The sequence below is a fragment of the Monodelphis domestica genome, chromosome 3 (assembly GCF_027887165.1).
Source record: "Monodelphis domestica isolate mMonDom1 chromosome 3, mMonDom1.pri, whole genome shotgun sequence".
Classification (NCBI taxonomy): Eukaryota; Metazoa; Chordata; class Mammalia; order Didelphimorphia; family Didelphidae; genus Monodelphis; species Monodelphis domestica.
The window spans coordinates 492385872-492398518 of NC_077229.1; positions in this window are offsets into that span (position 1 = coordinate 492385872).

A 12647-nucleotide genomic window follows, 5' to 3' on the forward strand; every position below is an offset into this window, starting at 1 on the left:
TTATACATTATTGTTGTTACTGTGTACAATGATTCTCCTTGTTCTGCTCACTTCACTTTGCATCAGTTCATATAAGTCTTTCCAGATTTTTTTGGTGATCATCTTGTTTATCGTATCTTATGACACAATAGTATTATTCCATTTTAAGCATATACCACAACTTGTTCAGCCAATCACCAACTGATAAGCATTCCTTCTGTTTCTAATTCTTTGCCACAGAAAAAGTTGCTATAAATATTTTTGTACAATTAAGTTCTTTCCCCTTATCTTTAATCTCTTAGATACATTTCTAATAGTGGTGTTGCTGGGTCAAAGGGTATGAAGAGTTTTATGGCCCTTTGGGCATAGTTCCAGTGTGCTTTCCAGAATGGTTTTTATCAGTTTGTAGCTCCACCAGTAGTGTATCAGTTTCCCCATTTTCCCACATCCCCTCCAACATTTATAATTTTATTTTTTTGTCATGTTAGCCAGTTGGATGGATGTGAAGTGGCACCTCAGAGTTGTTTTCATTTACATTTCTCTAATCAACAGTGATTTAGAGCATTTTTCATAAAGATAGTTTTAATTTTATCTTTATATCTTTATCTTTAATTTCTTCATCTGAGAATTGCCTTATTCATATCCTTTGACCATTTGCCAATTTGGAGATAATTCGCATTCTTATAAATTTGATTCAGTTCTCTCTATATATGAGAAATGAAACCTTTGACAGACTGGCTATAAAGATTTTCCCCCAGTTTGTTGTTTGTCTTTTAATCTTTATTGTATTGCTTTTGTTTGTGCAGAATCTTAAATTTAATATAGTAAAAAATTATCTATTTTACATCTCAGAATATTCTCTGTCATATTTTGATCAAAATTCTTCCTTTATCCATAGATTTGACAGATAAACTATTTTGTGCTCCCTTAATTTATTTATGCAATTACATTTTTTTCTAAATCATGTATTCATTTCAACTTTCTCTTGGTACATGGCATGAGGCATTGGTCTAAGCCTAATTTCTGCCATACAGTTTTCCAGTTTTCCTGTCAGTCTTTGTCATGTAGTCAGATCTTCTTCCAAAAGCTTAGATCTTTGAGCTTGTCAAACACTAGGTTACTCTGGTCACTTATCATTGTGTGTTGAGTGCCTAATCTATTCTGTTGATCCTCCACTCTATTTCTTAGCCAATATCAGATTGTTTTGTTGGTTGCTGCTTTATAATATAGTATGAGATCTAGTACAGTTAAACCACCTTCCTTCATATTTTTTAATTAATTCTCTTGATAGTCTAGGTCTTTTGTTCTTCCAGATAAAATTTGTTATTGTTTTTCTAGCTCTCGAAGATAATTTTTGGATAATTTGATTGATATGGCACTCTATATTTAAATTAATTTAGGAAAAATTGTCATTTTTATACTAATGGCTCAAATTGTCCATGAACAATTAATGTTTTCCCAATTGTTTAGATCTGACTTTATTTGTGTGAAAATTATTTTGTAGTTGTGATCATATAGCTCCTGGGTTTGTCTTGGCAGGTAGACTCCCAATTATTTCATATTGTTTATAGTTATTTTAAATGGGATTTCACTTTCTTTCTCTTGCTGTTGGGTTTTATTGGTAATAAAGCCTGAGGATTTATATTTTACTTTGGAGACAATAGGGTTCCATTAGAGTTGACTGGATGGGGATAGGGAGGGAGAGTGACATGAGTAGATCTTCACTTTAAAGAGATTGATTTCACAGTTGAAGGTATGGTGGATTTGAATGGGTAGAGAGTTATAGCAGTGAGTCCAACCCACAGGCTGAGGCAATAGTCCAGACACAAGGTGATGAGGGCCTCAACTGGAGTGAGATCAAAGCTGAGAGACAGAGCAAACATCATTAGTCTCATTTTACTGGTAAAGAAATTGGTTTTGCTTGCAGTCACATCTGACTCTGTAAACTCTTTGGGGTTATCGTGGCAGAGACACTGGAGTGGTTTGCCATTCACTTCTTTAGCTCATTTTATAGATAAAGAAACTGAGGTAAGCAGGGTTAAGTGAGTTGTCCAAGTTCACTCAGCAAATAAATATCTAAGGCTAGATTTGAACTCAGGTCTTCCTTACTCCAGGCCCAATTGCTCTATTCACTGTGCCACCAAGCTGACTGGTAAAATAACTTACTTTCACATGCTTACATAGCTACTCAGTATCACAGCCAGGGTTCAAGCTCCTTTCTTCTAGCCTCTCTGGGGCTGATTCTTCTCCTTTGTAAAATGAGGACTAGAACTAGATGATGTCTAGGTCTACTCTAGTTTAAAACCCAATGATACTGCTTCATGAAGTCAAAGGTTGAAGACCCTGTGATGTACAGAGTACTTGGCCAGGACTATGTGGGGATGTCTAAGACATATATTGGGTTAGCCTGGAATAAGGTCATGAACAATCATAGTGTAGTTGGCAGGGACCAGCAAGGATAATCTGGGACCAGGAATTCACCTTCTTTGAAAGTTGAGATTTTTTTCTTCGAGAAGTTCTTGGAGAACTTTTAAGGTCTGCCTCACCCACTTCTAGAAGCAAACAGAATGACTGTAGCTTCAGATTGAATTGCTTGTCAGTTCTGGGATGAGGCAAGGGAAGAAGGAAGGGAGCCAATATGAATCATATGACGTTGGAAAACTCATGTGGAAATTTGTTATGAATTGTTTTTAATTTTAATTAACATAAATAAGTAAAAATAAAAATGAATTAAAATAAAAACATACAGTTTTTATTTTTATTTTATTTTAAGAATGACTATGGCTTGTGTTCACCCAGGGTTACAGACCTGTCTTGGAAATCAAGCTTAATCAAAACAATCTCTTTGATCCCAGATATTGTTCTAAGGATTCCATTTACACTGTATCATCTGAGCCTGACATTAAAAAATGGTATCTGTCTCTAAAGAACTCACAGATATAGCTGGGGAGACAAGATGGACACAGTAACTCCCAGGGAGTATATGATAAAGTGCTGAGTAGCTGAAATAGCCATTAAGTGTGGTAGGATCTTGGCTAAGGAAGCCCCTGATGATATCTCTGTGACAAGAGCCCTGGATCTGAAGTCAAAGAACCAGTTTTTAAAACTGGCTCTTTTAGCTACTGACTCACCACTTACTTTTTTCTCTTGGCTAAGTGGCTAAACTTCTGTGGGCCTCAGTCCTTGCCTACAAAAGAAGGAGGTTGAACTAGAGAGCCTCTGAGGTTCTCTCCAAATCTAAATTTATGAATACAAGAGGTTAGAGAAGTCTTTAAGGAAAAGGTAGAGCTTGAAGGCAAAATAGAGAAAGATGGGCAACCCTAAGTGGCAGAAACAATGTAGAGTGGGATCTATTTGCTTACTGAGGGCAGAGATCAACCTGACCAGAACAAAGATTATTTTTCTTCCTAGAAGAAGAAAGTTAGAAAGATAAATGGAATTGGTTTCCACAAGGTTGAAATTTTGCCAATAATTGTAATGACAATGAGGAATCAATTAAAGGGTTTTGAATAAGACTAAGAAAATACTACCAAAGTAGTATTTTAAAATATTAATGTAATAGTATCAGGGCTGTAACTAAGAAAGGGCAGTTAGGATTAGAAGTGCAAACATCTAAGGGACAAAGTATCATTCTAGTCATTTCTATGCCTTCACCTTCATAGATCTCTCCTGGTCCAAGCTCCTAGGGGAGAAAAAAGTTCCTGGAAGAGAGTCGAGACAAAAGACTGGAGTTTGGAATTAATAGAGGTTGGTGGAGATAAGGGAAGGGAGGTGCGAACTTTTTTTAATGATTTGACTACTCTGTGTTACTTCCATTGTCCTCTACCCAGATTGTGCTTTGTGCCCCTCCCTGCCCCCTCAATTTTGCCCCAGAGGAAGAAATTCCTACTTAGACCTGTGAGCAAGGGTGTATACAATGGACGGAAGGGAGAAAAGGTTGAAAGTAAGCTGAATAGGAAGCTAATTGCAGCAATCTAGATGAGAAGTTACTAGATAATGACACTGCAAATGAAACTGAAATCATGTATTTGAGAGACTATGAAAACCTCTATGTGTGTCACTGGAAGTTAAAACAATTTTCTTCTTCTTGGTCCAGACCTATAATTTCACTGATTTAGGAAACTATGCCAACAGCTAGGTAGTAAAATGGATTGAGGGCTGAGCCTGGAAATCTAAGTTCAAATTCATCCTCAGATACTTGTATGTGACTCTGGGCAAGTTACTTAATACCCATTGCCTAGCCTTTCCCACTCTTCTGCCTTGGAATCAGTATTGAGTCTCTAGACAAGGATTTTTAAAAAATGATAAACACAAATACTGTTGGTCTCCCATGTCTAGAATGCTCTTTTGCTTCCCTTCTATATCCTTCCTTCCTCAGACTCAGCTCAAATCCCCATTTCCAGACTTTCCCCCTTTTTGTTCGATGATATTGCTTTGATTTACATTGTACATCTTAGAGGCACACAATCACTTATAAGTTGTCTCCTCCATTAGAATGTGGGCTCCTCAAAGGCAAAGACTACAGTTTTTGCCTTTCCTTATATTTCCAGCATTTGGGGCAGTGTCTGGAACATAGTAAATTCTTATAACTCTGTTGACTGAATGACTGGCCTGGACGGCATTTCCTCTTCCTGTACTGTCCCCTCTTAGAAGGCCTACATTGATTTCAGGCATTACTTCCTCTTACCCGAAACTATACTTCATGGTAACTTAGAGCTCCTCCCCCCCAAATTGTCTTGTACTTCCTTAGTTGTGCTATTTGCCTTCAGTAAAATGTCAGCTCCTTGAGGGTTGAGATGGGGTAGTTTGTCTTTATCTCGTCAGCCCCTTGGACTATCATACCTTGCACTTAGAGGGTGCTTAGTTCATGTTTGTTGAATTGAATTGAATTGATTCTTCATAACTAGGCAAAAATAGTGAGCCTGCCTTTCTGTCTGTAATCTCCTGCCAGTGGATTCAGGTATCTAAAGATATTGGCCAATGAAAGAAAGCAAGAAGGAATATTTCTTTGCCGCCTCCCTCATTCTGAACGAGTTTCACTGGATGTAGAGAAATCATTGATAGTTCTATATTTCCTCTAATTGTTTTATGCTGAGAACAGATGGCCATATATTGCATGAACAGTGACCAAGACCTAGCAGACTGATGGAGAATCTGCTGGAATTAAATCAAACTTAAACCAAAGTCTGTCTGTCAGATAGACATCAAATAACCATTGTATTGTACAGTGAGCATCTCACATAAATAATAATTATTATTATGACTTTGATACAAAATTTGTTTTATTAATATAAATTGCTGATGTTTATAAAGCATTTTATAAATGAATGCTATATATACATTGATATGTGCATTATATATATGTGCATATATATATATGTATGTTTATATCTAGAAGTACATGCATGGGGGCAGCTAGGGGGCTCAGTGAACTGAGAGCCAGGCCTCAAGACAGGAGGTCCCGAGTTCAAATGTAGCCTCAGACACTTCCTATCTAGGTAACCCTGGGCAAGTCACTTAACCCCCATTACCTAGTCCCAATCGCTCTTCTGCCTTGGAACCAAAGCACACTGTTGATTCTAAGATGGAAGTTAAGGGCTAAAAAAAAAAAGGGAAGTGAGTGTGTGTGTGTGTGTGTGTGTGTGTAAAAGCATTTAACCTTTTTTTATCCTTATCTGTAAAATGGAGATAAGATCTATGTCTGTCTTCTCAAGGCTGTAAAGATAATGAGATTATGTGTGTTTAGTACATATTGTATTAAAAATAGATACACGTGTGAAATTGGATATATTCTATATTACATTATACACATAATATACAAATATATGTAATATTCAAATATGTTATATATGTCATATATAATATATGATCACCCATGAGATTATTAATATAACATAATGTTTATTTCATATACACATAGATATAGATGAGTATAGATAGTATATCTTTGTATATATATGCATGTATACAATATCTACAGATATACAATATAAATATATATATGTGTCTACCTACCTACCTATCTATATATACTTCATAATCCTGAGAAGGTGGGTATTTATTGCAGGTTTTGTGCCCATTTTACAGATGGGGATACCAAAGTTTAGAAAGGTTAGATGATTTGCCCACAACCACAAAATAATTAAGTATCAGGGGTAAGATATTAATAGCTATCATTTTGTAACATTTTAAGTCTTTCAAAGCACTTTACAAATATCTTATTTTATCCTCACAACAACCCTGGAAGGGTGATACTATTATTATCCCAACTTTATCGATCTGGAAAGCAAAGCAGATACATGTGAAATAAGTTGCCCAGGGTCACAAAGCTAGTTTACATGTCTGAGTCAAGATTTAAATCAGATCTTCCAGAGTCCAGAGCCACTGGACCACCAAGAAGACCCTGGTGCTGGTTCAGCATTCTTTTCACTACACTACTAAGTTAGTTCTACAAGATTTATAATCAGTGTCAATCTTGACAGTTTTTCATGACATCATTTATCATTCTAATCATCACCATCCTCACCCAACCAGACCTGGACATGATACCTCAAACTAAAGTCCTTGTCTTCCAACCTGTGCCTTCTTGTAGGTCCCTCCCCCCCCCCAACTTTTCTGTATTTCAGTCATACATTCATATCACATCACTTCTTTCCCAAGATTTAGCCAAAGAAATCTTTGAGTAGTAAGTGCACCTGCTTCTGTTCTCCATCCCCATCTCCAAGCTCCCTATTCCCACTCTCTGGTGTTATTTCTCCATAATCCTAAGAAGATGGTATTGCCTTGTCAAATTTACAGTAGTAATTAGTGACTTTCTGGAATATTACATCTCTATTTCTTCTCTTCTGTCAAATATTTGGACTATGTATATGTTCTTAGATCACTTCTCTACCCCCATGAATGTGATTCCTCCAATACTGGCATATTTCTCCATGAAAAAGTTATTTTCTTGTACTCTTCACATTCCTCCTTACTACCATGTGATCCTCCACTGGTATAGCACTGACCTTCTTTGTTGAGGGAGACATCAAAACCCAGGCCCCATCCTTCAGGTATGTTCTAATCCAAAGAATAGATAATAATGATAATGGCAACAACACTCACAATAGAAAGGTACTTGTGACAAATTCCACAGGCTTGTACCATGGCACAATCATGAATATCAATTGATTGAATGTTTCCCTGGCATAGATTTCCACATAACCCAAAAGGGTCAGAGGAGTTACTCACCTGGGTGAATTGAAATGGAGAATGACCAGTCGAGGACCAATACTTTCTTGATAATGGAGACCCCCTGAATCCATGGAAAACTTCCCTCATTCAATTCAGCTACAATTTTCCATGCCTACAATTGTAACCAACTAGAAATAGAAGTGAGATTAACTTTTAAAAGCACTTTAAAGAAATTGGATAAGTTATGTAATACTCTTTTTCATTCTTTGAATATTGAAGGGTTACTTTGTTGATGTTATATATAACTGTATATATGACTTCATAATAAAAAAGGCAATATGTGGGTTGGATTTGTTTCTCTATATATCTAAATATCTGAAACATCTTTTCTATCTGAATAGGCTAGGAGTTCACTAAATTGTACTGAGGCTACCAGTCTTCTGCAGAAGTGATGTGGTATCGAATCTCTAGCTTGGAACCTCTCTGCCTCTCTGCCTGAGGAGGGAATTCCCATCACATCTCTTCAATTCTGATATATCTCCTGGAATATAACCAGTTTTCAGAGGCACTATTATGGATAATAGGAAAATGAAGCTCTTCAGGCTTCCAACAGGGAAATCTGAGTTAGCCCTGGCTTCCCAGCAAAGTATGTGCTCCTTTCTCTTCTGTGGGAAACCAGAAAGTCACCAGAGTTTCTGAAGAGTAGTGAATTAACTCTTCCAAGACACCAGGGCACCATTGAGAAAATTACCACATTCAGGATACTAAATGGTACCCCAGTTCCTTTGAATAAATAATTAGACTCTTATGGGTGACTAGTTTACTCTGAACAAGTAGTTTACTCACTACTAGATCTTCCCAAACTCTCTTGTGTGGGATTAAAAATGTTGCCTTGCTCATTTTATCTTCTCTTTTGTTTTTTTAACTTAAGAATCACCCAAGTCCCTTTATACTCATCATCTCAGAAATGATACCTAACCAACTACTTCAGTAGGAAAACAGAAGTACTGGTGGCATGACAACAGAAGTAGAATAAGAACCAGTACTCCTGGCCTTTATAATCAACTATCTAAGGCATCTAATCTTAAGGAGGATCACTTTGCCTTTGGGATAATTTCTCCATTTGAAGAATAGAAACAGTATTATTTTATTGTTAAAAGATGGGATCTTGTTTCTGCTTTAGACATGACCCAGTTGAGAGTATGAAACAGAGTTTAGGAGTATGGAAATTAAAGGGGGGAGATCTGAAGAGGTGATACTATCAGGCCTTTAAGTCCAAACCCAACTCCTAAATGAAGTCTGATATGATTATCTCAATCACCATTTACCTCTCTTTCCTCTAAAAATGTATACTTTTCATCTGAACTGCATCACTTAGAACTTCTGTAATATATGGTTTTGCATTGTTTTATCTTTCATGGATTCTAAACATATTCTCAATTATACTGTAAGCTTCTTAAGGCAGGAACAGTACCCTTTATTTCTCTGCTGTCCCCTCATAGCTTCTCCTTAGGAGAAAGCCAATAAAGATCAGTTGATTGAGTAATTCCAAAACTATATATGAGGCTCAAAGAGTTGGAAATTATTCACATGGAAAAGAAAAGCCTTAGAAGGAACATAAAAGTTCTTTCCAAATATTTGAAAAGTGTGTATTCCACACCCAGTGGAATTGTTTGTTGTCTCTAGGAGGAGGGAGAGAAGGGGGCGGGGAGAAAATTAATCATAGAAACATCAGAAAATATTTTTAAAATAACTTTAAAACAATTTTAAAGTGCATACACTTATCCTCTATTGCTCCAGGAAGAAGAAGATAAATAAATGGAAGTTATAAGAAAGACCTTTCCAACAACTGGAGCTACCCCTTAAGATAGTGATTTCCTGACCAGTAGGAAGAACTCTCAGGAGAATCTGGATGATCATATGTCAATGTTTTTTGCATGACTTGATAGACTGAACACAATTCTTTGAACAAACTCAGCAAATATTTATTGAGTTCCAGCTGTGTAAAGTATCTGTGGTGGACACTTTGGTGGGGGGTGGAGGGAAAAAGAGATAGGTGAAGGAAGGATAAGAGACAGGAAGGATAAAAATAATGATAAGATAGGAAGTAAAGGGGCAATGAGAATATCATGCTTTTGGACCTACTATGGGCACTGACGGCAGGAGTTGTCTGAGATGGTAAGTATAGTTTCTATTCACCCAGAAGACACAGATTTATCATAGACTACTCCAAACAGTGTGAACTATGTCTGGTTTCTCAACTTGGCCAAAGACATCTAAGCTTAGTGTGGCTTTTCACAGTGGTCTGCAAGCCAGCAGAACACAGTGACCCATGCAGAAAAATCATATGTCTATGGATTCAAAGTAATTAAAACTACATTCAATGTCATAATCAGGAAGATTATCAGGAGTAAGTCATACACACACACACAACAACAAAGATAGTATTATCTTTCTCTTTTTAAAAACCCTTTCTGGTTCAGAAGCAAATCTAAGACAGAAGGGCAAAGTAATCAGAGGTAAGTGGGGTCACACAGTTAAGATGTGGCTGAGGCCCCAGGTCCTCCCAACTTCAGGTCTGGTACTCTATCTGTTATGCCACTTAGCTGTCCCTCATTGTCTTTCTTTTAAAAAACAACATGCATGTAATCTTAGTGTAGAGAAGAAATTCTGGCTGACTAGGCACAGCAATTTCTCCTGCTCTATGGGATGAAAGATGAGTCCCACCTTTCCTATGACTCCCACAACTTTGATGTCCCCATCCTACTGTCCAAGTAGAAGTAATGGAAGTTCAGAAGAGAACGAGAGATCATTTCTGGTTAAGAAGATCAGCGACTGTTTTGTGTAGGACATAGCATTTGAGTAGTTTTGAAAATGAGTAGAAATTGGATCAATGAAGATAAGGGAAAGATTATTTTGGTTGGAAACTGCAGTTCAAAGAGAGCGTAGAAATGAGAAAGAGCAAAGTTAGTTCAAGGAATATTGGATGGTTTGGAAGGTGTATTGCAAAGGAAGGCAGTATAAGTTAAATACTCTAAAGATTGGGGAGAGAACATAGAGAACCTAGAATACCATCCAATGAGTTTGGGTTTTATTTTGTAGATTAGTGGGTTTTGAAAAGAGCAAATGATGTCATTAGAACACTAAGTCAGTATTATTTCTGCAGTGGTAGTGTGTAGATCAGGTTGGAGAGGGGAGAGATTGGAGATGGAGACTGAAAAGCCAGCTATGGTCAATAACTCAGTGCTCAGCACAGTGCCTAGCACATAGTAGACACTTAATATATGTTTATTGAATGATTGGTTGATAAAGAGAAGTAATGACCTAAAATAGAATACAGTTCTGGGAATTAGGAGGTTGTTGAGGAACAAAAGAAACATCAAAGAGATAGAATTGACTTGCTGACTGGATGGGGAGCACGTGTTGGGGGGGTGATGAAAAATGCTTTAATTCTTAATGGTCGAGAGGATGGAAGTGGCATCAAGAGAAATAAAAAGGTTAGGAAAAGGAGCAAGTTTTTAGAGAAAAGATGATGGGTTTAATTTTGAACATGCCACCTTTAAAATCGCAGCAGAAAATCTAAGCCTTTTCAACTCTAAGATTCAATCATCCTATGATAACAAGTGTTTTGAGGTATGTAGGACATGGTGGTGTTGTGGGTTCACAGTGAGCCTCATGATAGGATACAGAAATCACAAAAGAACCTGTTCCTTGTAAGATGCTTTGGGAGAATCCATGGAATCCACCTGGACTACCAAAGACACATGAAAACTCCTTGTCACTAAAAACAAAGAAAGAATTCCCTCCATCCCTACTCAAGTGCCCCCAAAGAGCTCAGTTTCAAGGAAGATACCATATCCAATGGAAGAGAACCTGAAAAGGGTTCAGCAAGCATACATAGTAAAACCTTCTCAGTTTACAGGCTAAACCAGTTTTAGGGAAACCAACAGGTTTCAAGCCCATTGGTGAATTAGGAGATGTCTATCCTAAACTTGTGAAGACTTCTTGTGGAAGTTGTGGATGAGAATATTTTTTTCCAAAAGCAGCTAAAACAGGCACTGTGAAGTGCTTAGAACTTGGTCAGACATAGAAAATGGCAAGGTCATCCATTGCACCCTGAGCCATCACTAGTTTTCCTAACTTTTGTCTTACCACTGTACTGTGGGAACTCTCGAAAAGAGAACGAGGCTGATGACTTTGTGGAACTCTGCCTCACTTAAATTCAATTCACTCAAAAGTCAAGATACACTTCAAAATGAAGGAAGAAAGACAACTATCCAGAACTGGGAATATTATGAAAGAAAGTGACTGACCCTTCTGCTACTATTTGTGTTCCCCAATGCTTGAATGTTCAGGAAACTTCTCCTCAGTAGGATAATATAGAAATCTTGTTTGGCATTGTAGAAATGAAGAAAATCTTTACAGGGATATTGTCTTGGCTCAGATGAACTGTATAAGAAACCACCATAATTAAATTACTCTGAGAGGGATTTAGGTTAAAGATAAAGAAGTTCATACTTTTGTTTGACATCCTTTCCTAGAAATCTTTTTGAAAATAGGACTAATGTCCATCTGTCATAACTAGTTTAGGTGCAACCCTTCTGGGAGGCATTGAGGTAAAGCAAGTGACCTCAGAAAGGTCTGCTCAATCATTCTGATGTAATCTTAACTTGATTCTCTAGGGACTAATGATTAAAAATATTTAGGGTTTCTGAGATTTCAGTGAAGATTATAAATATTTATAAATTATAAATATTATATATATATGTATATATATATAAAACTCCTGTGCAACATAGCACTTAAACAGTTATTATATATACACATATATTTTTTTTCCTGGTTACTGAGAGATGGTTTAACTTGCAACTAGCAGAGGCTGGAGTGAGATTTCAATAGCCGCCATGAGGGCACTGAAAATCCAAAGCAGCTTTAAAGGTAAGACTCATCTGTACTGGTTGATTCCAGTGAAAGCTACTGTTATCTGTACAACTGCTAATGATGACTTCTCTATGGCTGGTGACAACTTCTATATGACATAGGGAAAGGCCTTTGCACAAAGCTCAGGTCTGTAATTCTTTAACAGCATCCTTCAGCATGGGCTGCAAATCTAACCCCAGTATATAGAAGGAGAAGACAAGGGCCTTGTCTGGTTTCCCTTTTTTAATGGCAGTATGCTATCCAGGCCATAGTCCCTGGGTTGAATCCTCTGGGCTGGTGATAGTTATCAGAGAGCCAGGAGGGAGGTACACCCCCTTGCCAGTACTTTCTTGCTTAAAATGGATCTTAATTTCTCCTTTGGATATGAAGATGGGTTTACAGCTATTAGCCATCATATTAATAATTTAGAAAATACATGCCCAATCACTTGTGTTCTTTCAATTCCTTATGAACACAGCTGCAACCCACATTAGATGCTAGAGTGAATGGATATTTTTCAGATGAGATATTTGTGCTGAATTATTAGGGTAGTCTGTACTACAAAATTACTAATA